This window comes from Cervus canadensis, chromosome 9 (genome assembly GCF_019320065.1).
Source record: "Cervus canadensis isolate Bull #8, Minnesota chromosome 9, ASM1932006v1, whole genome shotgun sequence".
Lineage (NCBI taxonomy): Eukaryota > Metazoa > Chordata > Mammalia > Artiodactyla > Cervidae > Cervus > Cervus canadensis.
In genome coordinates, this window is record NC_057394.1 from 55,046,404 (window position 1) to 55,073,372 (window position 26,969).

The 26,969-nt window shown below is 40.0% G+C and overlaps 1 long non-coding RNA gene across 1 annotated transcript; it reads right to left on the minus strand.

The window, feature by feature from the left end:
- Positions 1-4,117: 4,117 nt before the first annotated feature.
- On the minus strand, positions 4,118-26,969 carry LOC122447537. Its single transcript, XR_006271271.1, has 3 exons — positions 26,959-26,969; positions 13,845-13,856; positions 4,118-4,249 (listed from the first exon to the last, which is right to left on the minus strand). It is a non-coding gene; the product is annotated as an uncharacterized LOC122447537 (long non-coding RNA).

Sequence of the window (26,969 nt, forward strand, 5' to 3'; positions counted from 1 at the left end):
TCAAGGGTACTGATTTTCCAGGAATCATGTAGGGATGTGAACATTGGACCTTAAAGAAGGCTGAGCACCAAAGAATTGATGCTTTTGAATTGTGGTGCTGGAGAATCCCTTGAGAAACTCATGCGAATCCCTTTAGGCTGCAAGGAGATCAAGCCAGTCAATCCTAAAAGAAATTCACCCTGAACATTCATTGGAAGGACTGATGCTGAAGCTAAAGCTCCAATACTTTGGCCACATGATGTGAACAACCAATGACCCTGGTGTTGAGAAAGATTGAGGGAAGGAGGAGAAGAGGGTGACAGAGGATTAGATGGCTGCATTGGATCACTTACTCATTGCACATGAGTTTGAGCAAACTCTGGGAGATAGTGAAGGACAGGGAAGCCTGGTGCTGAAGTCCATGGGGTCACAAAGAGTCGGACACAGATTAACAACTGAATAACAACAAATATACCTAATGCTACTATAGAAACTACTTGAAGCACTCTCATTATGTGTTATGTTAGCTCTTATTCAGTCCTTATTCTTTCTACTCATTCAATCAGTCTCCTATAGAATTTTCCCCCCTCTTTTGCTTAATGACATTCTGAAAATTATTGACCTTTAGCTAAGTTATAGTATGCACCTGATGTTTACTTCTCCAAGACAACACTCTCTAGCACTCCTCTCCTCTGTGAGCATCCTTCATTCTAGAAAGAAGGTCATAGCACAGTAATCTTAAGGGTCACCAGAACATGTTCCATAACCACCTGATGCCAGCCCTAATAATCTCAACTCTCCAAGAGGAAAGAAGAACATAAGACTATATCAATCCCCATCCTTAGCTACAGCCCTGTTTACCACTCTGAAACTCTAATGCCCCTTCCTATTTTCCAAAAGGGGGAGCACAATCTGGAGGGCATTACCCTGCTGTGGCCTGTTTTGCATGGTGAAGTAATAAAGCTACTCCTTCCTACTCCTCCAAAGTTCTGTCTCCTTGTTTCTATTTGGCACCCATGATCAAAGGCTGAGTTTTTTGGCAATATTAACATGACAAAGACTTATCAGCCTTTAACACTAAAATTGATAGTGATCCTGATGAAGAAAGACTAACATACATATTTAATTAAAAAAATAGAATTTGGAGAGGACAATCTATGATATAGATAGCATTCCCTAAAGAACAGTTAGCTAGAAGAGCTATTTTGCAAATCATTCTCTCTCATTAACTGTTAAGTGACCACAAAACCTTCATCTGCTCCAGTCAGTTCAGGAACAGTTTGACAACCATTCAAATCAAAATATTGTTTGATGAATAAAACAATCCTGCCAATAAAAATACTATATTTCAGTATGGAAGAGAGAAAAGATACAATGTATTATTGAGTAATATCAACTGGAAAAAAATCACATGAGACTTGTGAGTTAAGTGTTATTTGGGGCAAAATGAAGATTATAGCATGAGAGACAGCCTCTAATAGTTATAAGAAATTGCTACAATGAAGTAAGGGCTGAAGGTCAGTATCATATATGAATTTAGTGAAGGGGGATGAGTGTAGTCAAGCACACATTTTGGCAGAAGCTTGCTGCTAATCTCATGAAGGTTACTGCTAGTCAAGAGGAGCAGATGTCTCCTCCAATGTTATAAGAAGAGGCAAGAATGTGAGCTCATAAAAATTTCTCCTGAAAATATCTAATTATCTGAAGGCCAGGACACAGTGATCAAAACCATCCCCAAGTAAAAGAAAGGCAAAAGGGCAAAATGGTTGTCTGACTAGGCTGTACAATGAGAAGTGAAAGGCAAAAGAGAAAGGAAAGTTATACTTTTGTGAATGCAGAGTTCCAAAGAATAGCAAGGAGAGGTAAGAATGCCTTCTTAAGTGAACAATGCAAATAAATAAAGGAGAACAATACAATGGGAAAGACTAGAGATCTCTTTAAGAAAGTTAGAGATTCTAAGAGAACATTTCATGCAAAGATGGGCTCAATAAACGACAGAAAAATGTGGATCTAACAGAAGCAGAATAGATTAAGAAGAGGTGCATTCTGCACAGAACTACACACACAAAAAATGTTTCAGTGACCCAGATAACCGCGACGGTGCGGTCACTCACCTAGAGCCAGACCTCCTGGAGTGTGAAGTCCAGTGGACCTTAGAATTGTTACTACAAACAAAGCTAGTGGAGGTGATGAAATTCCAGCTGAGCTATTTCAAATCCCAAAATCTGATACTGTTAAACTGCTATACTCAGTATGCCAGCAAATTTGGAAAACTCAGCAGTGGCCACAGGAGGGGAAAATCTGTTTTCATTCCAATCCCCAAAAAAAAGGCAATGCAAATGATATACAAACTACCACACAATTACAATCATTTCACTTGCTAGCAAGGTAATGTTCAATATTCTTCAACTAGGCTTCAACAGTACATGAACTAAGAACTTTCAGGTGTAGAAGCTGGATTTAGAAAATGGAGAGGAACCAGAGATGGAATTGCCAACATCCACTGAATCATAGAAAAAACATGATAATTCCAGAAAAAAAAACATCTACTTCATTCACTAAGCTAAAGCCTTTGACTGTGTGGATCAAAAAAAATTGTGGAAAATTCTGAAAGAGATGGGAATACCAGACCATCCTATCCACATCCTGAGAAACCTGTATGAACCAGACATGTAACAACGGACTGCTTCAAAATTGAGAAAGGAATACATCAATTCTATATGTGATCACCCTGCTTATTTTACTCATATGCAGAGTACATCATGCAAAATGCCAGGCTTTATGAAGCACAAGCTGGAATTAAGATTTCTGGGAGAAATATCAATAATCTCAGATATGCAGATGACACCATCTTAATGTCAAAAATTGAGGAGAAACTAAAGATCCTCTTGATGAAGATTAAAGAGGAGAGTGAAAAAACTGACTTAAAAGTCAACATTCAAAAAAAGAAGATCATGGCATCTGGTCCCATCACTTCATGGCAAATAGATGGGGAAACAATGGAAACAGAGACATACTTTATTTTCTTGGGCTTCAAAATCACTGCAGATGATGACTATAGTCATGAAATTAAAAGATATTTGCTTCTTGAAAGAAAAGCTATGACCAACCTAGATAGTGTATTAAAAACCAGAAATATTGCTTTACCTACAAAGATCTGTATAGTCGAAGGTATGTTTTTGTTTTGTTTTGTTTTTGTCCAGTAGTTATTTATGGATTGATAGTTGGACAATATAATAAAGAAGGCTGAGTGCCAAAGAACTGACTCTTTGAAACTGTGGAGTTGGAGGAAAATCTTGAGAGTCCCTAGGATGGCAAGGAGATCAAACCAGTCAATCCTAAGAGAAATCAATCTTGAATATTCACTGAAGTACTATTGCCAAAGCTGAAGTTCCAACAGTGAGGCAGAAATTGTTAGGTAGTTAGTGTAGTGTTGAGGGCCTCAGTTTTATTCTAATTTCAATTTTAATTTCAACTATTCCCTCACATAGATGTTTTGCTCCATTAGTCCAAAGCTCCAGTTTCTAGGCATTCAGAGGAATGCCTCCCTGGTCTGGCAGATCATAAAATATTCAGACCCAGGATAAGACAATAATTAACTGATGTCCAGTTTATCAAGGAGAACTCCAGATAGGTCATTAACTCTTAAACATACATTTGGTCCCTAACTAATGGTCTATGTTCTTGAGAAAGGGTTGAGGGATGGCATCACATAGTCTGGGAAAACTGAAAAACTGGGAACCAAAAAAAAAAAAGAAAAAAAAAAGAAAGAAAATGACAAACTGGTGTTGCAACATTCAAAGTGATTGATCAAAAACTGTTAGGGGAAGCACACTGACTGAAACCACCCACACTGGCCAGGCACCATAGTAACCATTTGCATGAGTTGTTTTATGACAGGAGGTCCTGGTAAGGAACACGGAACAAATAAGCCACCACCAACTGGAAGAGTTCGGGAAAGATCAAAAGGAGGCACCACGTGTCTGACCACCTCCCAGAATCCTCGCTGGCATCCATCTTGGCTGAAAAAGGGGAACACCACCACCAAGGACTCTGAGTCAGAATGATTGACTAAAGACAGCCCAGAAACTAATCCCATCACCATAAAACCACATGGCAATTCTCCTGAATTCCCTCACCCTACTGCTCTCTGCCCTGGCACACTTTCCAATAAAATCTCGTGCTTTGTCAGCATATATGTCTCCTCAGACAATTCATTTCTGAGTGTTAGACAAGAGCCCACTTTCAGGCCCTGGAAGGGGCCCCGTTTCTTGCCACAAAATGACATATGTTAAAGTTGTTCAGTTCAGTTCAGTCGCTCAGTCATGTCTGACTCTTGGCGACCCCATGAATCACAGCACACAGGCTTCCCAGTCCATCTCCAACTCCTGGAGTCTGCCCAAACACATGTGCATCGAGTCAGTGATGCAATCCAGCCATCTCATCCTCTGTCGGCCCCTTCTCCTCCTGTCCCCAATCCCTCCCAGCATCAGGGTCTTTTCCAATGAGTCAACTCTTCACATGAGGTGGCCAAAGTATTGGAGTTTCAGCTTCAGCATCAGTCCTTCCAATGAACACCCAGGACTGATCTCCTTTAGGATGGACTGCTTGGATCCCCTTACAGTCCAAGGGACTCTCAAGAGTCTTCTCCAACACCACAGTTCAAAAGCATCAATTTTTTGGTGCTCAGCTTTCTTCACAGTCCAACTCTCACATCCATACATGACCACTGGAAAAACCATAGCCTTGACCAGGTGGACCTTTGTTGGCAAAGTAATGTCTCTGCTTTTTAATACGCTATATAGGTTAGTCACAACTTTTCTTTCAAGGAGTAAGCGTCTTTTAATTTCATGGCTGCAGTCACCATCTGCAGTGATTTTGGAGCCCCCAAAAATGAAGTCTGACACTGTTTCCACTGTTTCCCCATCTATTTCCCATGAAGTGATGGGACCAGATGCCATGATCTTAGGTTTCTGAACTTTAAGCCAACTTTTTCACTCTCCTCTTTCACTTTCAACAAGAGGCTCTTTAGTTCCTCTTCACTTTCTGCCATAAGGGTGGTGTCATCTGCATATCTGAGGTTATTGATATTTTTCCCAGAAATCTTGATTCCAGCTTGTGCTTCCTCCAGCCCAGGGTTTCTCATGATGTACTCTGCTTATAAGTTAAATAAGCAGGGTGACAATATGCAGCATTGACATATTCCTTTTTCTATTTGGAACCAGTCTGTTGGTCTATGTCCAGTTCTAACTGTTGCTTCTTGACCTGCATACGGGTTTCTCAAGAGGCAGGTCAGGTGGTCTGGTATTCCCATCTCAGAATTTTCCACATTTATTGTGATCCACTCAGTCAAAAGCTTTGGCATAGTCAATAAAGCAGAAATAGATGTTTTTCTGGAACTCTCTTGCTTTTTTGATGATCCAGCAGATGTTGGCAATTTGATCTCTGGTTCATCTGCCTTTTCTAAAACCAGCTTGAACATCTGGAAGCCTGGCTTGGAGAATTTTGAGCATTACTTTACTAGCGTGTGAGATGAGTGCAATTGTGTGGCAGTTTGAGCATTCTTTCGCATTGCATTTCTGTGGGATTGGAATGAAAACTGACCTTTTCCAGTCCTGTGGCCACTGCTGAGTTGCCCAAATTTGCTGGCATATTGAGTACAACACTTTCACAGCATCATCTTCCAGGATTTGAAATAGTTCAACTGGAATTCCATTAGCTTTGTTCATAGTGATGCTTTCTAAGGCCCATTTGACTTCACATTCCAGGATGTCTGGCTCTAGGTTAGTAATTACACCATTGTGATTATCTGAGTGGTGAAGATCTTTTTTGTACAGTTCTTCAGTGTATTCTTGCCACCTCTTCTTAACATCTTCTGCTTCTGTTAGGTCTCTACCATTTCTCTCCTTTATTGAGAATATCTGAAAATGAAATGTTCCCTTGGTATCTCTAATTTTCTTGAAGAGACCTCTAGTCTTTCCCATTCTGTTGTTTTCCTCTATTTCTTTGCATTGATCACTGAGGAAGGCGTTCTTATCTCTCCTTGCTATTCTTTGGAACACTTCATTCAAATGGGTGAAAGGTTGTTGATGAATGATAAGAAGCCGGGATTCTCAGCCTCCAGAGGAGACGAATTCAATCCGGGGCCAGAGACAAGGCTGGATCGCTCAGAGTTTTTGTGTAATAAAGTTTTATTAAAGTATAAAGGAGATAGAGAAAGCTTCTGACATAGGCATCAGAAGGGGGCAAAAGAGTACCCCCTCCTAGTCTTTAGCTGTATGTTATATAGTCACTCACAGTCTGTTAATGAAAAGAAAAGAATGTCATTAAATTTAGAATGGCACCAGATAATTCATCCCTGGCCATAAAATGATTGACTTGAATCTTGTAGAAGGGCAGAATACCAACAAATAGTTTTGTTTACATAGAATAGGGAAGATAGAGCCTGGGGTACATTAACATAGCTTAAGACAACATTTCCATAAGAAAAAGAAATGTATTGGTTAACTCAAGGTTTGAGAGTAGTTATCTTCAGGCGAAACCAGGTGTCATGGCAACACAGCATTTTAAGAGAAACCTCCTTTTAAATTTGTATAGAGAAGAAAAAATATCGCTGGTTTGTTTCTTCCTGCCCCTTCAGCTTAGAAGAGATAAAAATGTCTGACACTTGCAGCCTCTTTCCACCATTTGGAGACCCCTAGCCTTCCTGCCTGTTACCCTCTCATGGGAATATCTTTCCTTCCTTTGCTTTTCACTTTTCTTTTCACAGCTATTTGTAAGGCCTCCTTAGACAACCATTTTGCCTTTTTGCATTTCTTTTCCATGGGGATTGTCTTGATTCCTTTCTTCTGTAAAATGTCATGAACCTCCGTCCATAGTTCATCAGGCTCTCTATCAGTTCTACTCCCTTAAATCTATTTCTCACTTCCACTGTATAGTCATAAGGGATTTGATTTAGATCATACCTGAATGGTCTAGCGGTTTTCCCCACTTTGTTCAATTTAAGTCTGAATTTGGCAGTAATGATTTCATGATCTGAGCCACAGTCAACTCCTGGTCTTGTTTTTGCTGACTGTATAGAGCTTCTCCATCTTTGGCTGCAAAGAATATAATCAATTAGATTTTGGTTGTGACCACCTGGTGATGTCCATGTGTAAAGTCTTGTCTTGTACTGTTGGAAGTGGATGTTGCTATGACCAGTGTGTTCTCTTGGCAGAACTCTATTAGCCTTTGCCCTGCTTCATTCCATACTCCAAGGCCAAATTTGCCTGTTACTCCAGGGGTTTCTTGACTTCCTACTTTTGCATTCCAGTCCCCTATAACGAAAAGGACATCTTTATTGGGTGTTAGTTCTAAAAGGTCTTGTAGGTCTTCATAGAACTATTCAACTTCAGCTTCTTCAGCAATACTGGTCGGGGCATAGGCTTGGATTACCGTGATATTGAATGATTTGCCTTGGAAACGAACAGAGATCATTCTGTCATTTTTGAGATTGCATCCAAGTACTGCATTTCTGACTCTCTTGTTGACCATGATGGCTACTCCATTTCTTCAAAGGGATTCCTGCCTACAGTAGTAGATATAATGGTCATCTGAGTTAAATTCACCCACTCCAGTCCATTTTAGTTTGCTGATTCCTAGAATGTCGACATTCACTCTTGCCATCTCCTGTTTGACCACTTCCAATTTGCCTTCATTTATGGACCTAACATTCCAGGTTCCTATGCAATATTGCTCTTTACAGCATCAGACTTTGCTTCTATCACCAGCCACATCCACAACTGGGTGTTTTTGCTTTGGCTCTATCACTTCATTCTTTCTGGAGTTATTTTTCCACTGATCTCCAGTAGCATATTTGGCACCTACCGACCTGGGGAGTTCCTCTTTCAGTATCCTATCACTTTGCCCTTTCATACTGTTCATGGGGTTATCAAAGCAAGAATACTGAAGCGGTTTGTGATTCCCTTCTCCAGTGGACCACATTCTGTCAGACCTCTCCACCATGACCCATCCATCTTTGATGGCCCCACATGGCATGGTTTAGTTTCATTGAATTAGACAAGACTGTGTTGTTAGGTAGTTAGAATAGGAAAAAGGAGTACAGAATGGCTAAATGGAATAAGATGTGGCTAGTTTTTGTAAGCCAGGTAAATTCATATGCTATTGAGTGGGAGGATCGTCCCAACCATTGGCGAACCACCCACTCCTCCATCTTTGGTGCCTTGTTACTGTCCTGTCACCTGGGTGTGACATTTAGCTTGCAGTTTGGGGATCAAGATTTAGTTGATTTTTTTTTTTTTTTTTTTTTTTTTTTAGTTGAATTTGACTTGTCATCTTGGACCCATTTGATTTTAATTGGTTTATGTTATGCCCTTGGGCTATGTAATTGTTTCAAAAGTTGTGCCCTGCCCCCTTCCCTCCTGTTTCATGCCCTTTTCCTGAGCTCTGTCTGTGCCCACAATGTTACCTCTACAATCTTCTAGAGGGACAACCAGAAAATAGCTGGTCCTTGAGAGGGAAACACTGCATAATATCCACTCCCTCCAGATAGTCAGACCTTCATCTTCCTTGTTTCCTAAATAATGGGCAACATCATCATCTCTCAGTGGATCTTCTAGGGCAGGAGACAGGCACACAATGCCTGCTAGAAGTCCATCTGTTAGCATCCCTTCAAGGGCAACTGTGTTTCCAGGGATAATGTTTGCCTTTTTGGGAGTTAACCATGGAGGTCGTTTGGGCCCAAACCCTTCCAACTAAGAGTTATGAAGAAACTCTCTCTTAAGTATGGGATTGTTGTATGCCCTAAAAGTGAGCCTATTGGGTAAATGGTGTTAGGCACAAACAACCAAGAGGAGGAACCCCCCCGCCTCCCCCCCGCCCAATGAAGGCTCACCTCCCACAGCTCCCGAGTTGCCTGGTGCTCCTTCCTTGTATCCAAAAGTGCCCCCATATGCAGAAGCACCACCTCCATAAAAGCCAACTGGAGTATATCCCTTAGTCAAAACTGGAGGATAATTCGGACCAACCTGGGTCCATAAGCCCTTCTCCCCCTTAGAACTAAGATCAAACAAGACCTGGGAAGCTATACAGATGACCCAGACAAATATATAGATATATTCCAACACATTACCTTGGCCTTTGACCTGATGTGGAAGGACATCATGGTCATATTTAGTCAAACTTTATCTGACCCTGAGCATACTAAGATCTTAAAGGAAGCCCGAAGGTATGCTATGAGGCTTCACATGTCAAGTGATAAATACCCAGTAGGGGAAACTGCAGTGACCTCCTCAGATCCTAATAGGAATTACAATGACCTTGAGCAAATCTGGGAAAGAGATCATTTTCTGATCTGTATGAAGGCAGGACTGAAAGCAGCCCAGCAAAAAGTAATTAGCTATGCCCGGGTCTCAGTGATAACTCAGGAACCCAAAGAGAAAACCAATGCCTTTCTGGAAAGGCTAAAAGAGGTTCTCCAAAAGTTACCAATCTGGACTAAGACTCTTATGAGGGACAGGTGATTTTAAAGGACAAATTCTTGTCCTGATGTGTATCAGACATCACGATAGTTACAACAGCTACAGAAGCAGGACCCTGTTGCCTCTTTGGATGAGATGGTCCAGATAACCACCAATACCTTTTATAACAGTGAACAGGAGAGTGAGACCAAGGCCCAGGAAAGGGAGAAAAAGAAAGAGACAAGCCACGCCCAGATGGTGGCCGCCCTCCAGGGAAGCTGTATGGCAAATCCCGAGGCCTTGAAGAACAAAGAAAGAAAGTGAAAGTCGCTCAGTCGTGTCTGACTCTTTGAGACCCCATAGACTACATAGTCCTTGGAATTCTCCAGGCCAGAATACTGGAGTGGGTAGCCATTGAGTTCTCCAGGGGATCTCCCCAACCCAGGGATCAAACCCAGGTCTCCCGCATTGCAGGCAAATTCTTTATCAGCTGAGCCACAAGGGAAGACCCTTGAAGGACAAGGCAACAGGCAAATGCCTAATCTGTATACAGGCGGAGCATTGGGCCAAAGAGTGTCCAAACCATGGCAAGTCTCCTAAAGTGGCTTGCTACAAATGCCATCAATTTGGACATTGGGCAGCACTCTGCCCTTAGGACCGAAGAGTCTCAAGGTCAAGAGCCAAGCCTTCCTTCACGATGGTTCAACAGGGCTGAAGCAGCCCTCTCCAGCCAGCCCGCCTGTCACAGATAACCATCACGGCGCTGGAGTCAAGGGTGCAACTGGATGTGGCAGGTAGGTCCGAGAATTTCTTGGTTGACAAAGGGGCTACCTACTCTGTCCTGACCTCCTACTCTGGAGCCTTTTCCTCCCAAACTTGTACCATTTTGAGTGCTACAGGAAAAACAATTACAAAAGATTCACCCAAGCACTTCTTTGTTGCTGGGATGGACACATGTTTCCCCACCAGTTTCTGTTGGTCCCTGAGTGTCCTACTCCCTTATTGGGAAGAGATCTCTCCCTGCCTTTGAAATCTTGCAGCTATTGCAGTTCTGATAGAAGATGCTTTACAATTGTATCTTGGGGGAAAGCTATTTTTACCAGCCACCAGGTGAAACAACCCCTGAATGAGAGAGGCCATTTATAGATGTCTGATCAAAGGATCCTCAGATATCATGTAGTGCTGAGGGAAAATCTGGACCTGACTGTATCCCTTTGTGAGGTTCCCAATCCAGCCACCCTCCTGCCTACACCTGAGGGCTCTCTCCCCTTTCACTCTTGCCTAGAAACCTTGGACCACTGGACAAAATCCCGAGAGGGATTGTCAGAAGATCCTCTGACCAGTCCTGAGGAAATCTGGTACACTGATGGAAGCAGCCATATTTTGGATGGAAAAAGAAGAGCTGGATATGCAGTAGTCTCCAATTTTGAGACCATAAAGACTAAACCTTTGCCACCAGGTACTTCAGTCCAATTATCTGATCTCATAGCCCTGGCTCGAGCTTTAGAGCTGGAAAAATGAAAAAGAGTAGCCATTTACACTGACTCCAAGTATGCCTTTCTGGTGCTACATGCACATGCTGCTATTTGGAAAGAAAGAGACCATTTGACCACCCTAGGGCCCCCAATCAAATATGGTGATCAAATCCTTAGGCTCTTGGAGGCAGTCCATCTGCCCACTGAGGTTTCAGTCTCCCACTGTAAAGGACACCAAAAAGGGAGCACAGGAGTGGTATGAGGGAACCAAGCAGACTAATTTGCCAGAAACTCCTTCATATGCTGAAGGTGAGACTCTTAAAGCTAAGAGTGAGGGCTTTCAAGATCATATGGGGTGGTTCCAAAAGGAGGGACTCCTTTTTCTGCCTGGGAACCTCCAATGGAAGTTGGTTAACTCCTTACATGCCACCACTCATTTAAGGGAGAAGCTCCTCCAAAGATTACTAGAAAGGTCCTGAAGAGGAGCAGGCCTCCAAACGACCATAACACAAGTGGTCTCCTCTTGTCCCACTTGCCAGTTAAACAACCCCCAAGGAGCTCAAAGACCCCAGCTGGCCCAGCCCATCCAATGACATGGGGCCTACTCAAGAGAGGACTGGCAGATGGACTTTACCCAGATGCCAGTTTCTCAAGGGTATAAATATGTATTAGTCATGAAAGATATAGTCACAGGATGGATTGAAGGCTTTCCCACCTGGACTGAGAAGGCTAAGGAGATGGTAAAAAAAAAAAAAAAAAAAAAAAATGCTCCATGAAATCATTACAAGATTTGGTCTGCCCAGGTCATTCCAAAGTGATAGTGGGATATCATTTACTTCTAAGTTCATGCAAGGTGTCTCTAAAGCTTTGGGCATTACTTATTATCTCCATTGTGCTGGGAGCTAGACCTCAGTCTTCAGGAAAAGTAGAAAGGGCCAATGAATTCTTAAAATCAGTAATAAAAAAGATAATCCAAGAGAACTCCCTGGGATGGAAAGAGGCTTTACCAATAGCTCTCCTCCACACCCATATTGTCCCTAAGGAACAGGTTGGTCTTAGTCTTTATGAGATGCTATATGGGAGGCCTTTTGTTTATGTCAATGACCTCTTCCTATATCCAGAGTTTCAGACCCTCTGGTCTTATACCATGGCCATTGGGCAATTCCAACAGGATATATGCTTATGGGGTATGAACCAGGACCCAAAAGATTCTAAGGAGTCACCACTATGTGCTCCAGGGACTCAAGTCCTAATTAAAGTCTGGAAAGATGGGTCCCCAAAAGATCAACTCCAGCCCACATGGAAGGGCCCCTACCCTGTAATACTTTCTATCCCCACAGTGGTCAAGGTACCAAGACATGACTCCTGGATTCACTACTCACGAGTCAAGCCATGGAAGAAAACAGAAGAGGACACTCAGTACACCTAAGAGCCCCTGGGAGAGCTCAGATACCTATTCAGAACTACAAATGAGTGCTGTTGTAATGAACATTGCCAAAATTAAGTTTCTGGTGATAAGATTTCTCAGGACTGCTCTCAAGAGCCAATACAGCTTGGCAGGGGTTGTGCTCCAAAATAGACAGGAGATGGATCTCCTGATCCCTGAACAAGAAGGGACTTGAACCATCCTAGTAATGGGAACTTTGAGTTGGCTAATGCCTCTCCTAGTCCTTATTATGCCATATTGATGCTGCTTATGATCGCTCCATGTAGTATCAATTGTCTAACCCGTTTTGTCTCTGCCCAGGTCAACAAGCTACAACATGCAGTGACAGTTCAACAAGGATATATAAAACTAGAGCCGACCACAGAAAATATCATTCACCTTTAGATGGATACCGCTACAAGGACTCTGAGACCTGAGACTAGCAAGAGCGGGAGGCCCAATGCCCCTTGCCATCCCAGCTCAGCAGGAAGTAGCCAGAGATACCTTGGCGACCCTACTCCCAAAGAACTGGGCCTCCATCTCTTGAGGGGGTAATGTGAGGTAGCTAGAATAGGAAAAAGGAGTCCAGAATGACAGTGGCTAAAAGACAAGGAAGGGAAAAACCCATGAAAATAGAACAAAGGAAGGTACAAGGACTGGAGTGAGGACCTAGGTAGAGCAAAGAGCACTCCTGGCTAGCCCAGTTTACATAGGGCAGGCCCAGGGGGAGAAGAAAGCATATACAAAGAGGAGCCAAAGGGCTGGGCTCTCTCTCTCTTCTCTTTGCATCTTTTGGGTTGGCAATACACCTCAAGGAAGTATTTTCCTTTATTTTATAAATAAAACTGAGCTGTAACATGGAGCTGTAACACTGGTCCATCCAAGAGCTGTAACACTGGTCTGTCTGAGAGCTGTAACACTGGTTCATCTGAGGGCTGTAATGCTGATCCATTGCTTCAAATGTTTGTTGAGACAGAACCAAGGAAATTACACACTCCCCCGACAAAGTCATGAGTCAAGCAAAAATATGCAGATCAATACTAGAAAATATATAAAACTGCTGCAATCCCCACCTTTTTGTTGTTCTTCGCTCAATCTCAGTGTCTATGCTGACAGATTTGTATCTCTATCCTTTACAATAAACTTTGTGTTCATGTTTCCAAGTTTGTGGAATTCATTCTTTGACTCTGCAAATAGAACTCAGTTTCCCATTTCAATATTTTGGCCACCTGATGCAAAGAGCCTACCCTGAGGCTGGTAAAGGCCCTGATGCTGAGAAAGAGTGAAGGCAGAAGGAGAAGGGGATGACAGATGGCTGGATGGCATCACCGAGTCATTGGACATGAGTTTGAGCAAGCTCTGAAGATGGATGGTGAAAGACACAGAAGCCCGTCACGCTGCATTCCGTGGGGTAGCAAAGAGTGGGAAACAACTGCAGAACTGAACAACAACAACAACATCTGAAGGCTTGCCTGTCCTGCCAGCTTTTCCCAGAGCCCAGAGCACCCCCTTCCTGATCTCTACACTGAACTCCTTGGAGTTGGAGGTGAATAGTGACCTCATCCTTGTAGCGGTATGATGGCAAGTGACAGTTGGCAAGAAAGAACCTAAAATTCAGTGGGAACAGGTATAAGATTAATTTATCTTATTTCCTCAGGAGACTAAGGCTACTCCATGTAAAAGTCTCCAGTACATCTCAGAAGAAAGAGTCTTGAGTTAACTCTGGAAGTGTGTGTTTGCATATGTAAAGGTTATTTGGACCATGACTTTGGAGATTTTTCTACATTATAAAAATTTGACTCAAGATTTAATCCCTGGAGATTTATCTGTTTTCCAAAGGTTAGAGTAAGGATACAGATTTACCACGTATCCAAGGAAACAGTGTAAGAAAAAACAAAGAGGTAAAATGGTCTTTTTGCTCTTTCTAAATGAAAATAAAGTTTTATTTATCCTTACAAGTTCTATGAAAAACAAATTATATGAATATAAAATAGCATGATAGGATTTATTATTTCTGACAAAAGAGAGTAGATAAAATTTTCTCTCATCCTCCTAATAAATACAGTTGAGAAATCCAGACAATATACAGCAGCATAGAAGTGACTCAAACAAGGAAGTAAGAAGAAAGAAAGCTAGCTTTTTTCAGAGAATCGTAGATTCTTATATGGACCTTAAACTAAATGAAAGACTAAGTATCACTTTTTTTTTTTTTTTTTTAAGAACATACCCAAACATAAACCACATCATACTCTTTCTATAGGCAGATAATATCTAACACAAAATTATTTTAAGATTTTTTTTTTTAACCCCCAAATTGTACTTAATATACCAAGCAGGCCTCTGTGGGGCTCCTGGACAAAAATATTTGTTTCCCTTATTTTTATTTATTTATTTGGTTACAGGAAATAGCCTTCATTCAGGCTCCATGACCTTTGGGCAGATTCAAGCAGTCATTAATTAGGGAGGGGAAGGGATATGAGAAAAGCAAGAAATAGTCACGAGAAATAGTAGTGCAAGCTTGGGGCAAAGTCCTCTTTCCCCATCAAGAGATACACACAACAATACCGTTGAGCTATTTTGCAGATACTGAAATAGCCTCCAGAGAGGAGAAGTTAAGGATGAAAAATGGCATGCTGTGCACAGGCGCATAGACTGCAGACCAGTTAAAACCTGAAGGTTGATGTTGCTGACTCCTACTTCTGTCGCCACCAAGCAATGAGAATGTTCACTAGCTGATCAGGCCCTGACCTCTTTGAACCATTACTATAAAACTTCTCACTAACCTCTCCAGGTTGGGCCACGTGTTATTGAGGGCTTTAACCCACTTTGGCCCCTTTCCTGGCAAAGCAATACAGCTCTTCATCTCTACTTCACCCCAAAATCTGTCTGATATTTAATTCTGTGTCAGCGTACAGGGACATAATTTGTCTTATTTGACAAGTTTAACTAAAGCATTCATCTATTTCTCTCTTAATCAGCTAACTCTTATTTTTATTTTCCATTTTCATGAAAAAGTTAAAAATATCCCTTCCTTGTAATTTTCACTTTCAATTTCCAAACCTTATGGAAGACTTTTCTTGCTTTAAAAACATGTACACTTTGTGAGATGTTTTAGGGCTTTTGTTATTACTACAAAGCTCAAACAAAGTGCTTAAGAAGGTTATTGTGTAGAGTGCCTGGCTGACCAAAGGTAACTTAATACTTTTAAGAAGGTGATACTTATCCCGGGGCAAGTCCTTGAATCTTTTGTTTCAAATCGGTTGCCAACATTTGTGATCCTAGAAAACATCACTTTTTTTTTTTTTTTTAAACTGGAGTGTGATTGATTTACAATATTGTGTTAGTTTCTGCTGTACAACAAAATGATTCAGTCATTGTATAAATAGAGACCCTCCCTCTTGGACCTCCATCCCACTCACACCCATCCCACTCATTTAGGTCATCACAGAGGCCCAAGCTGAGGTCCTTCACTGAGGTCGCTCACTGAGGTCCCCCACCAAGCTCAGGGACCTCACTGCTACCTATTTTACAACAGCAGTGTGTGGATGTGTCAATTTTAATGTGTTCCTACTTCTCTTCTTTTGGTGAACTTTACAGAATTTAGAGTAAATATACCAAAACCCTCTAAGAATCTGGATTTTCCTGGACACTGGTAGCCTGCAAGGACTTCACTGGTGGCTCAGTGGTAAAGAATCCACCCACACTTCAAGAGACTCAGGTTTGATCCCTGGGTTGGGAAAATCACAAAAATATAAAACCATTCTCTATTGTTTTGAACAATTAAATTGTCATCAAATAAAGCATCATCCAACATATACTATTTAAACACAGTTAAGTCTCCTACATGTAAATGTTCAAGTTGCAGATTATCAAACATATGAATGAATGTGTATTCATATGCCCAATCATGTAAGTTCTTTCTATTTGAGGAGGCACTGTTTGTTTTTGAGGCACAAGGGCTGGGTATAGAATAGTACACAAAGATCACAACAGTCATACAGAGATTGTAACCCAGTGCTACGATGTCATCTATGATGAGGAAAAAAAAAAACTACCCAGATGTCACTGGATTGCGTTTTCAAGAGGATAGATAGAACTGAATTGCATCCAACAAGGAATCAAACCCTGTGCCATGAACGTCAGGCATGAGTGAAATAGGAACTTGCCCTTCATCTCTTATTGCTGAGGATCTTTCAGCTCTACCATCTCTCACCTCCTCTCCCTCCTCCAGTCAGTAAACTCTTCTTTCCTGTTCACTTGATGCTGCCTCTTGCATGCCAGCTTTTATAGTGTACACATGAACTTAACCATCATGGTTTACTCTTTAGCTTGCCACACACACATAACTCCTCACACCATAATTCATATCCATATAAATGTAACAACATGGTTACATTTCTATGCAAATGATACAGCTGTCCTGCTTATACTGAAAATACAGTAATTTTTTTCCTCATAGGAAGATACAAAGTCCATGAGTTATGTTCACTCTTCTGATGTCCTGTAACTGTGATGTAAGTTAACACGTGTTATACAATAAAATGAAGAGAGAAAATTTGCTTGCAATAGAGCAAAATATGTTTGCTATATGCACATACACACACACACAAAGATATAGTCATAAGATAAGGGTAGCAGATATAAAGATATAAATACTATCATTGATGAAATGCAAGGTGGAAGATATTACCAGGTACGCAGGCATCCTGAATACACGAACAGAATAACAGATGTGGTGAGACAACTGCAAGCTTCACTCCACAAAGGAAAAATCTGCTCTTAAAAAATCAACAGCATACCAGACTCATGCAGAATTGCAGTAAGAAAGAGGAAGTATGTGTAATGTGGACTAAGAAGGTCAGTGATGCTAATTTTAGTTGAATTCTTCTGAAAACAGAAAGAAGTACGTAGTAAGTGTTCACTCAACATTCTAACACCATCTTTTTTACTGCACCTTGCTTACGTCCTCGTTTTAGAATTCTAGAATACAACTCTAATAAAGCAAAGACACTATAAACAAGATAAAAACAAGTTAACAATTTTAGTTCCAGTGATCTCTTACTCACTCAAATACTGTCTCCCTACTGAACAGCACTGAAATACTGTACACTGTTGGGTAAGTCCTTTATATATTCTTCTTTCACCTACTGTTGCCAAATAAATTATAAATAGATTAAAAAAGAAAAATACAAATCTCTTCCAAATATTAGTGAAATATTATTAACAGAAAGGACCCTTATTTATTACTCTGTAATATTTAATGCATGTTGTACTACAAATTATTGGCGGGCTGCATACATTTAAGTTGAATATCAAAAAATATGTTAATCTTAAGCTTAATTATGAAATATGTTTGCTGACTTTACACAGCTGTTTCAGTTCAGTTCAGTTGCTCAGTCGTTTCTGACTCTTTGCCATCCCGTGGATTTCAGCACACCAAGCTTCTCTGTCCATCACCAATTCCTGAACTTACTCAAACTCATGCCCATAGAGTTGGTAATGCAACCCAAAAATCTCAATCTCTGTTCTCCCCTTCTCCTCCTGCCTTCGATCTTTTCCATCACCAGGGTCTATTTCACTGAGCTGGCTCTTTGCATCAGGTGGCTAAAATGTTGGAGCTTCAGCTTCAGCATCAGTCCTTCCAATGAATATTCAGCACTGATTTCTTTAAATTGACTGGATTGATCTCCTTGTAGTCCAAGGGATTCTCAAGAGTCTTCTCCAACACCAAAGTTCAAAAATATCAATTTTTCAGTGCCCGATTTCCGTTATAGTCCAACTCTCACATCCAAACATGACTACCAAAAAAAACATAGTTTGACTAGATGGACCTTTGCTGGCAAAGTATTGTCTCTGCTTTTTAATATGTTGTCTATGTTTGTCATAGCTTTTCTTCCAAGGATCAAGCATCTTTCAACTTCATGGCTGCAGTCACCATCTGCAGTGATTTTGGAACCCAAGAAAATAAAGTCTGTCACTGTTTCCATCGTTTCCCCATCTATTTGCCATGAAGTGGCGGGACCTATTATCATGGTCTTAGTTTTATGAATGTTGAGTTTGAAGCCAGCTTTCTCACTTTCATCAAGAGGATCTTCAGTTCCTCTTCACTTTCTGCCAGAAAGGTGGTGTCATCTGCATATCTGAGGTTATTGATATTTCTCCCGGCAATCTTGATTCCAGCTTGTGCTTCATCCAGCCTGGCATTTCACATGGTGTACTCTCCATATAAGTTAAATAAGCAGCTTTGACATACTCCTTTCCCAATCTGGAACCAGTCTGCTGTTCCATGTCTGGTTCTAACTATTGTTTCTTGACCTGCATATAGATTTCTCAGGAGGCAGGTAAGGTGGTCTGGTATTCCCATCTCTGGAAACATTTTCCACAGTTTGTTGTGATCTACACATTCAAAGGCTTTGACATAATCAATAAAGCAGCAATATATGTTTTTCTGGAACTCTCTTGCTTTTTTGATGATCCAGAGGATGTTGGCAATTTGATCTCTGGTTCCTCTGCTTTTTCTAAATTCAGCTTAAACATCTGGAAGTTCACAGATCATATACTGTTGAAGCCTGGCTTGGAGAATTTTGAGCATTAATTTGCTAGGGTGTGAGATAAGTGCAATTGTGCAGGAGACTGACCATTCTTTGGCATTGCCTTTTTTTTTTTGGGATTAGAATGAAAACTGACCTTTTCCAGTCCCTTGGCCACTGCTGAATTTTCCAAATTTGCTGGCATATTGAGTGCAGCACTTTCACAGCATCATCTTTGAGGATTTGAAATAGCACAACTGGAACTCCATCGCCTAGACTAACTTTGTTTGTAGTGATGCTTCACCTTCTAGGATGTCTGGCTCTAGGTGAGTGATCACACCATCATGGATATCTGGGTCATGAAGACCTTTTTCGTATAGTTCTGTGTATTCTTGCCACCTCTTCTTAATATGTTCTGCTTCTATTAGTTCCATACCATCTGTCCTTTATTGTGCCCATTCTTTGCATGAAATGTTCCCTTAGTATCTCTAATTTTCTTGAAGAGATCTCTCATCTTTCCCATTCTATTGTTATCCTCTATTTCTTTGCATCGGTCACTAAGGAAGACTTTCTTATCTCTCCTTGCTCTTCTTTGGAACTCGGCATTCAAATAGCTATATCTTTCCTTTTCTCCTTTGCCTTTAGTTTCTCTTCTTTTCTCAGTTATTTGTAAGTCCTCCTCAGACAACTATTTTGCCTTTTTGCATTTATTTTTCTTGGGAATGGTCTTGATCACTGCCTCCTATACAATGTCATAAACCTCCACACATAATTCTTCAGGCACTCTGTCTATCAGATCTAATCCCTTGAATCTATTTGTCACATCCACTGTATTTTATTTAGGTCATACCTGAATACTGTAGTGATTTTCCCTACTTTATTCAGTTTAAGTCTGAATTTGGCAATAAGGAGTTCATCATCTTAATGACAGTCAACTCCTCGTCTTGTTTTTGCTGACTGTATAGAGCTTCTCCTTACTTGGCTGCAAAGAATATAATCAATCTGTTTTCAGTATTGGCCACTTGGCAATCTCTGTTTGTAGAGTCTTTTCTTATGTTTTTGAAAGAGGGTGTTTGCTATGACCAGTGTGTTCTCTTGGTAAAACTTTACTAGCCTTTGCCCTGCCTCATTCTATACTTCAAAGCTAAATTTGCTTGTTACTCCAGGTATCTCCTGACATCCTACTTTGCATTCCAGTTCCCTATGATAAGAAGGATATCTTTTTTTGGGTATTAGTTCTAGAAGGTCTTGTAGGTCTTCATAGAACCATTTAACTTCAGCTTCTTCAGCATTACTGGTCAGGGCATATACTTGGATTACCGTAATATTGAATCATTTGTCTTGGAAATGAACAGAGATTATTCTGTCATTTTTGAGAGTGATTAAGATTGATTTAAGCATTTCATATTTATTTGAAATTACACTTTGATTTTGAAATATTTTAGAAATATCCATACATTTTAGCTAATTTGTACAAATTAATTTTCCAAAAATTTATTTCTTTTGGAATATAAACTAGAAACTTATTCCAAACAAATTAAAACAAATTGTATCAGTTTTTTTTTTTTACTTTAAAATTGATATTTTTTAATGTTTTATCTCCTAATTAATTTAAATATGGTCATTTATAATGAACTTATTGAGACTGAAATTGATTGGAATACTTCAGGCAAACCAATATCTATACTGTATACATTTTGTGTCTATAATTTGAAAATTGGGCTTCCTAGGTGGCACTAGCGGTAGAGAGCCTGCCTGACAATGCAGGAGAAGTAAGAAATGAGGGTTCCATCACTGGGTCAGGAAGATACATTGGAGAAGGGCATGGCAATTTACTCCACTACTCTTGCCTGGAATATCCCATGGAAAGATGAGCCTGGAGGGCTATAGTCCACAGGGTCCCACAGAGTCGGACATGACCGAAGCAATTTAGCATGCATTCATGCATTTGAAAATTAAAGCCAGTTGTTCCTTGAGGCAAACAATGTTAACAGTTCTTTAAAAATAATTTTAGGTTTAAAATAGACAATATAAGAGATCAATATTGTAAATATATAATAGATTTATATTATATGTTTTGAAAATATCATTCAGTTCAGTTCAGTTCAGTCGCTCAGTCGTGTCCCACTCTTTGTGACCCCATGGATTGCAGCACACCAGGCCTCCCTGTCCATCACCAACCCCTGGAGTTCACCCAAACTCATGTCCATCGAGTCGGTGATGCCATCTAGCCATCTCATCCTCTGTTGTCCCCTTCTCCTCCAGCCCTCAATCTTTCCCAGCATCAGGGTCTTTTCAAATGAGTCAGCTCTTCACATCAGGTGGCCGAAGTATTGGAGTTTCAGCTTCAACATCAGTCCTTCCAATGAACACCCAGGACTGATCTCCTCTAGGATGGACTTGTTGAATCTCCTTGCAGTCCAAGGGACTCTCAAGAGTCTTTTCCAACACCACAGGTCAAAAGCATCAATTCTTCTTCACTCAGCTTTCTTTATAGTCCAATTCTCACATCCATACATGATCACTGGAAAAACCATAACCTTGACTAGACAGACCTTTGTTGGCAATGTAATGTCTCTGTTTTTTAATATGCTGTCTAGGTTGGCCATAACTTTCCTTCAAAGGAGTAAGTGTCTTTTAATTTGATGACTGCAGTCACCATCTGCCATTATTTTGGAGCCCAGAAAAATAAAGTCAGCCACCATTTCCACTGTTTCCTCATCTATTGGCCATGAAGTGATGGGACCAGATGTCATGATCTTAGTTTTCTGAATGCTGAGTTTTAAGCCAACTTTTTCACTCTCCTCTTTCACTTTCATCAAGAAGCTCTTTAGTTCTTCACTTTCTGCCATAAGGGTGGTGTCATCTGCATATCTGAGGTTATTGATATTTCTCCTGGTAATCTTGATTCCAGCTTGTGTTTCTTCCAGCCCAGCGTTTCTCATGATGTGCTCTGCATATAAGTTAAATATTAAATATTTTCAAAGTTTAATTCTTAATTCTTTAATTAATAGGAAAGCATTATTACTTTCCATTATGTTTCAAATCAAAAGTAATTATTTCTGCATTTATTGAGTCCCTGTCCACTTGTCCATTTTTTATTTTATTTTAAACTAAATACCTTGATTGGACCTCTTGTTAAAATATATTAAAAATCTTGCATAAATAACAATTGATGTTATTTAGTTGATCAGTCCTGTCTGACAGTTTGTGACCCCGTGGGCTGCAGAATGTCATTTCCCTCTCCTTCAGTATCTCCTGGAGCTTGCTCAAACTCATGCCCATTGACTCAATGATGCCATCCAACCATCTCATCCTCGTTGCTCCCTTCTCCTCCTGTCCCCAATCTTTCTCAGCATGAGGATCTTTTCCAGAGTCAGCTCTTCACATCAGGTGGCCTAAATATTGGAGCTTCAGCTTCAGCATCAGTCTTTCCAACAAATATTAGGGTTGATTTCTTTTTAGAGTTGACTGCTTTGACTCCTTGAGGTTCAAGGATCTGTCAACAGTCTTCTCTAGCACCATAATTTGAAAGCATCAATTCTTCAGTGTTCATCCTTCTTTATGATCCAACTCTCACATCTCTACATGACTACTGGGAAAATCATAGCTTTGATCACACTTTGTTGGCAAAGTGATATCTCTGCTTTTCTATACTCTGTCTAGCTTTGTCATAGCTTTTCTACCAAACAGCAAGCATCTTTTAATTTCATGGCCACAATCACCATCTGCAGCGATTTGGAGTCCAAAGAATAAAGTCTGTCACTGTGTCCACTTTTTCCCCTTCTATTTGCCATGAAGTGATGGGACTGGATGCCATGATCTTAGTTTTTTGAATGTTGAGTTTTAAGCAAACTTTTTCACTCTCCTCTTTCACTTACATCAAGAGGTTCTTTAGTTCCTCTTCATTTTCTGCCATTAGAGAGGCATCATCTGCATGTTCTCCCAACAAACTTGATTCCACCCTGTGCTTCATCCAGGCCAGTGTTTCAAATAATGTACTCTGTATATAATTTCAATAAGCATAGTGACAATATATAGCCTTGACACACTCTTTTCCCCATTTGGAACCAATGTGTTGTTCTCTGTCTTCTTGATTTCTTGTCTTCTGTTTCTTCTAGATTTGCATACAGTTTTCTCAGGAGGCTAGTAATGTGGTCTGATATTTCAATCTCTTTAGAATTCTCCACATCTATTGTGAGCCACACTGTCAAAGGCTTTAGTGTAGTCAATGAAGCAGAAGTAGATTTTTTTTTTTCCCCTGGAATCCCATTGCTTTTTCTATGATCCAATGGATGTTAGCAATTTGATTTCTGATGCCTCTGCCCTTTCTAAATCAGGCTTGTATATCTGGAACTTCTTGGCAACATACTATTGAAGCCTAGCTTGAAGTATTTTGAGCATTACATTCCTAGCATGTGAGATGAGCCCAAATGTACAGTAGTTTGAACATTCTTTGGCATTGACTTTCTTTGATATTGGAATGAAAACTTACCTTTTCCTGTCATGTGGCCACTGCTGAGTTTTCCAAATTTGCTGGCATATTGAGTGCAGCACTTTAGGAGCATCATCTGTTAGGGTTTGAAGTAGCTCAGCTAGAATTCCATCACCTTCACTTGCTTTCCTCATAGTGATACTTCCTAAGGCCCATGTGACTTCACACTCCAGGATGTTTGGTGCTAGGTGAGTGACCACATCATCATTGTTATCCAGTTCATAAAGACCTTTGTTTTGTGCAATTATTCTGTGTGTTCTTGCCACTTCTCAATAATCTTTTCTGCTTCTGTTAGGTCCATATGGTTTCTGTCCTTTATTGTGCCATCTTTGCAGGGCATATTCCCTTGATATCTCAATTTTTCTTGAAAAGTTCTCTAGTCTTTCTCATTTTATTGTTTTCCTCTATTTCTTTGCATTATTCACTGCTGAATAATGAAAGCTTAATGAAATAATGAATAAAGAAAATAATAAAGAAAACTTCTTTATCTCTCCTTGCTATTCTTTGAACTCTGCATTCAGATGGATATATCTTTTTTTTTTTTTTCTTTTGCCTTTCTCTTCTCTTCTTTCCTTGAGTATTTGTAAGGCCTCCTCAGACAGCCCTTTTGCCTTGTTGCATTCCTTTTTCTTGAGGATTGTTTTGTTTACCACCTCCTGTACAATGGTATGAACCTCTGTCTATAATTCTTCAGGCACTCTATCAGATCTAATCCCTTGAATCTATTTGTCACTTCTATTATATAATCATAAGGGATTTGATTTAGGTCAGAGCTGAATGGCTTAGTGCTTTCCCCCACTTTCTTCTATTTCAGTCTGAATTTGGCAGTAAGAAGTTCATGATCTGAGCCACAGTCAGCTCCCTGTCTTGTTTGTGCTGACTGTATAGAGCTTCTCCATCTTTGGCTGCAAAGAATATAATCATTCTGATTTCAGTATTGACCTTTCTGGTGATGTCCATGTGTCACAGTAGTCTCTTGTGTGGTTGGAAGAGGAGTCTTGAATAAATAACAATAAAAAGGCCTTAAGTAAAGTGCTGAACCAAAAAGTAGTTAAAGAATGTTTAGCTACCAAACAAGTTAGTGCAGAGTCTCTCTCCCAAGAATCAAGGGCTAGGAACCAAAACCAGGTTTCACCCATTAAAGTGGTAGGTTGCTAAGTATTCCCCTTAAGCTGTTCATGAATAAAACTAACCTTCCCCAAGAGTGAATAGAATTGAAATGTTCTGCTAACTGAGAACTGTATGACTGAAGTAAAATTATTCTTAAAGGTGGAAAAGGGATATATCAGATCAAATAATTTTTCCTGACAATTTTTATCTACAACCTAGTTTGTATATGAGTCTGTAGCACTAACAAACACTGCTACTATGCTCCATTATCATTAAGATCAGAATTTATGTTTGAGGGTTCCTGGAATAGTCAACTAGGTAGCTCATAAAAATAAACATGAAGCCTGTATGAGGAAACTGCCTCCATACTAAGACTCAGAAATCTAATGGCCAAAATTGAAGATAAATAAGAATTTCATCATCAAATATCACAAAACATGTAAGGAAAGACACACAAATCGTTAAAGGAAAAATAGAATTAAGGCAGCAAAACTTCAGATATTATAATTATCATTCCCAGGATATAAATTAAATATATTTAAAATATTGAAGATTATTAAGAATGCTTAAAAAATAAGAGAAATATTCAGCTTTAGTGAAAAACAAAATACCTAGATTATTAATAAAGTCATTAAAATTACAGTCTCATGGGATGTATTGAACAGCAAATTTGGACTGAGCTTGTGGTGTTGAAGAAGACTCTTGAGAGTCCCTTGGACTGCAAGGAGATCCAACAAGTCCATCCTGAAGGAGATAAGTCCTGGGTGTTCATTGGAAGGACTGATGTTGAAGCTGAAACTCCAACACTTTGGCCACCTGATGGGAAGAGTTGACTCACTGGAAAAGACCCTGATGCTGGGAGGGATTGGGGGCAGGAGGAGAAGGGGATGGCAGAGGATGAGATGGCTGAATGGCATCACCGACTTGATGGACATGAGTTTGAGTGGACCCCGGGAATTGGTGATGGACAGGGAGGCCTGGCGTGCTGCGAATCATGGGGTTGCAAAGAGTCGGACACGACTGAGCGACTGAACTGAACTGAACTGAATGAAATAATTAATAATCTGGAGGAAATAGCTAACAATATTATTAAGAAGGAAGTACAGATATATAAACAGATGGAAGATACATAAAAGAGAGATGATCCATAGAAACCTAAACGTGAAGATTCATCACCAAGCATACAGAAAGAAGAATAAATCACAGCTTCACTTAGCAACTATATACAAGCAATGCAAAAGCTAAGAGAAAGTGAAAGCGAAAGTCGCTCAGTCGTGTCCGACTCTGCGATCCCATGGACTGCCCATGGAATTCTCCAGGCCAGAATACTGGAGTGACTGGCCTTTTCCTTCTCCAGGGGATCTTCCCTACCCAGGGATGGAACCCAGGTCTCCCACATTGCAGGTGGATTCTTTATCAGCTGAGCCACAAGGGAATCCCAAAGCTGCAGAAAATTGAGCTAAAAGAGCAACACTAGAAGACATAAAATAGAATTCTAATTTCATAAAATAAATACTACAAAAATAATAATTATCATGCTTATGGATAAAGAACCATGTAACAGTAAAATTCTGTTGCTTCCATCTTGTGATCCTGAAATGATGAGCATGAAGACAAAAGATATATACAGTGGAAGAAAAGGAGGTGAAAAACTGATTCCTAGCAGATGGCATCTTCAAGCTGTTATTCTAGTCCTGACTTGAGTAGCTAGACCTCAGTCTTTTTGTTTTATGAGACATAAATTCCTATCTGCTAGCCTCTGCTAGTTTAGTTTTCCATTACTCTTAGCTTCATAAAAGTACTTCTTTCACTACCACATCACCACTCATAATTACCATTTTTTAAATATTCAGCTTTTCAATAATAGTCTCTTTTTAATTTAACTTGGAGTTATTTGATTACTATTAAATTTAAAAATGATTTATATACTTATTATCTGCTTTTTTTCTTTTTGAATTTATAAAGGCAACCATTACTTAATAATATTTTAGAATATTCATAGTATGATTAATTATATTAATATAACAAACATTTGTCTCTTTGTGGCTTATTTCAAATATGATTAATTGATTAAATTTACATCCCCAGATAACAGATCTAAGATGCTTGAAAGCTATACTGATGGTTATCTTTTGTGTGTTAGTGGCTCAGCTGTGTCCCACTCTTTGTGACTCCATGGATGGCAGCCTGCCAGGCTTCTCTGTCCATGGGATTTTCCAGGCAAGAATATTGGAGTGGGTTGCCATTTCCTTACACACCTAAACAAAAGACATAGAGTTCTCCTAAAACCATCCCACAGTCATTTGACTTTCTTTTTACATATCAATGTGCGCACATGATTGATTTTTTCTCTTACTTAGCCTTTTGTTATTTAATGGGTAAATTTAGTCTTATTCCTTGTAAAGATGGTGCTACTCTCCTTTCTTTTGAAGTGATCAATAAAATATTAATGCACTTCTGTAAGAATAGAACAAGATATATTAACACAGATTCTGC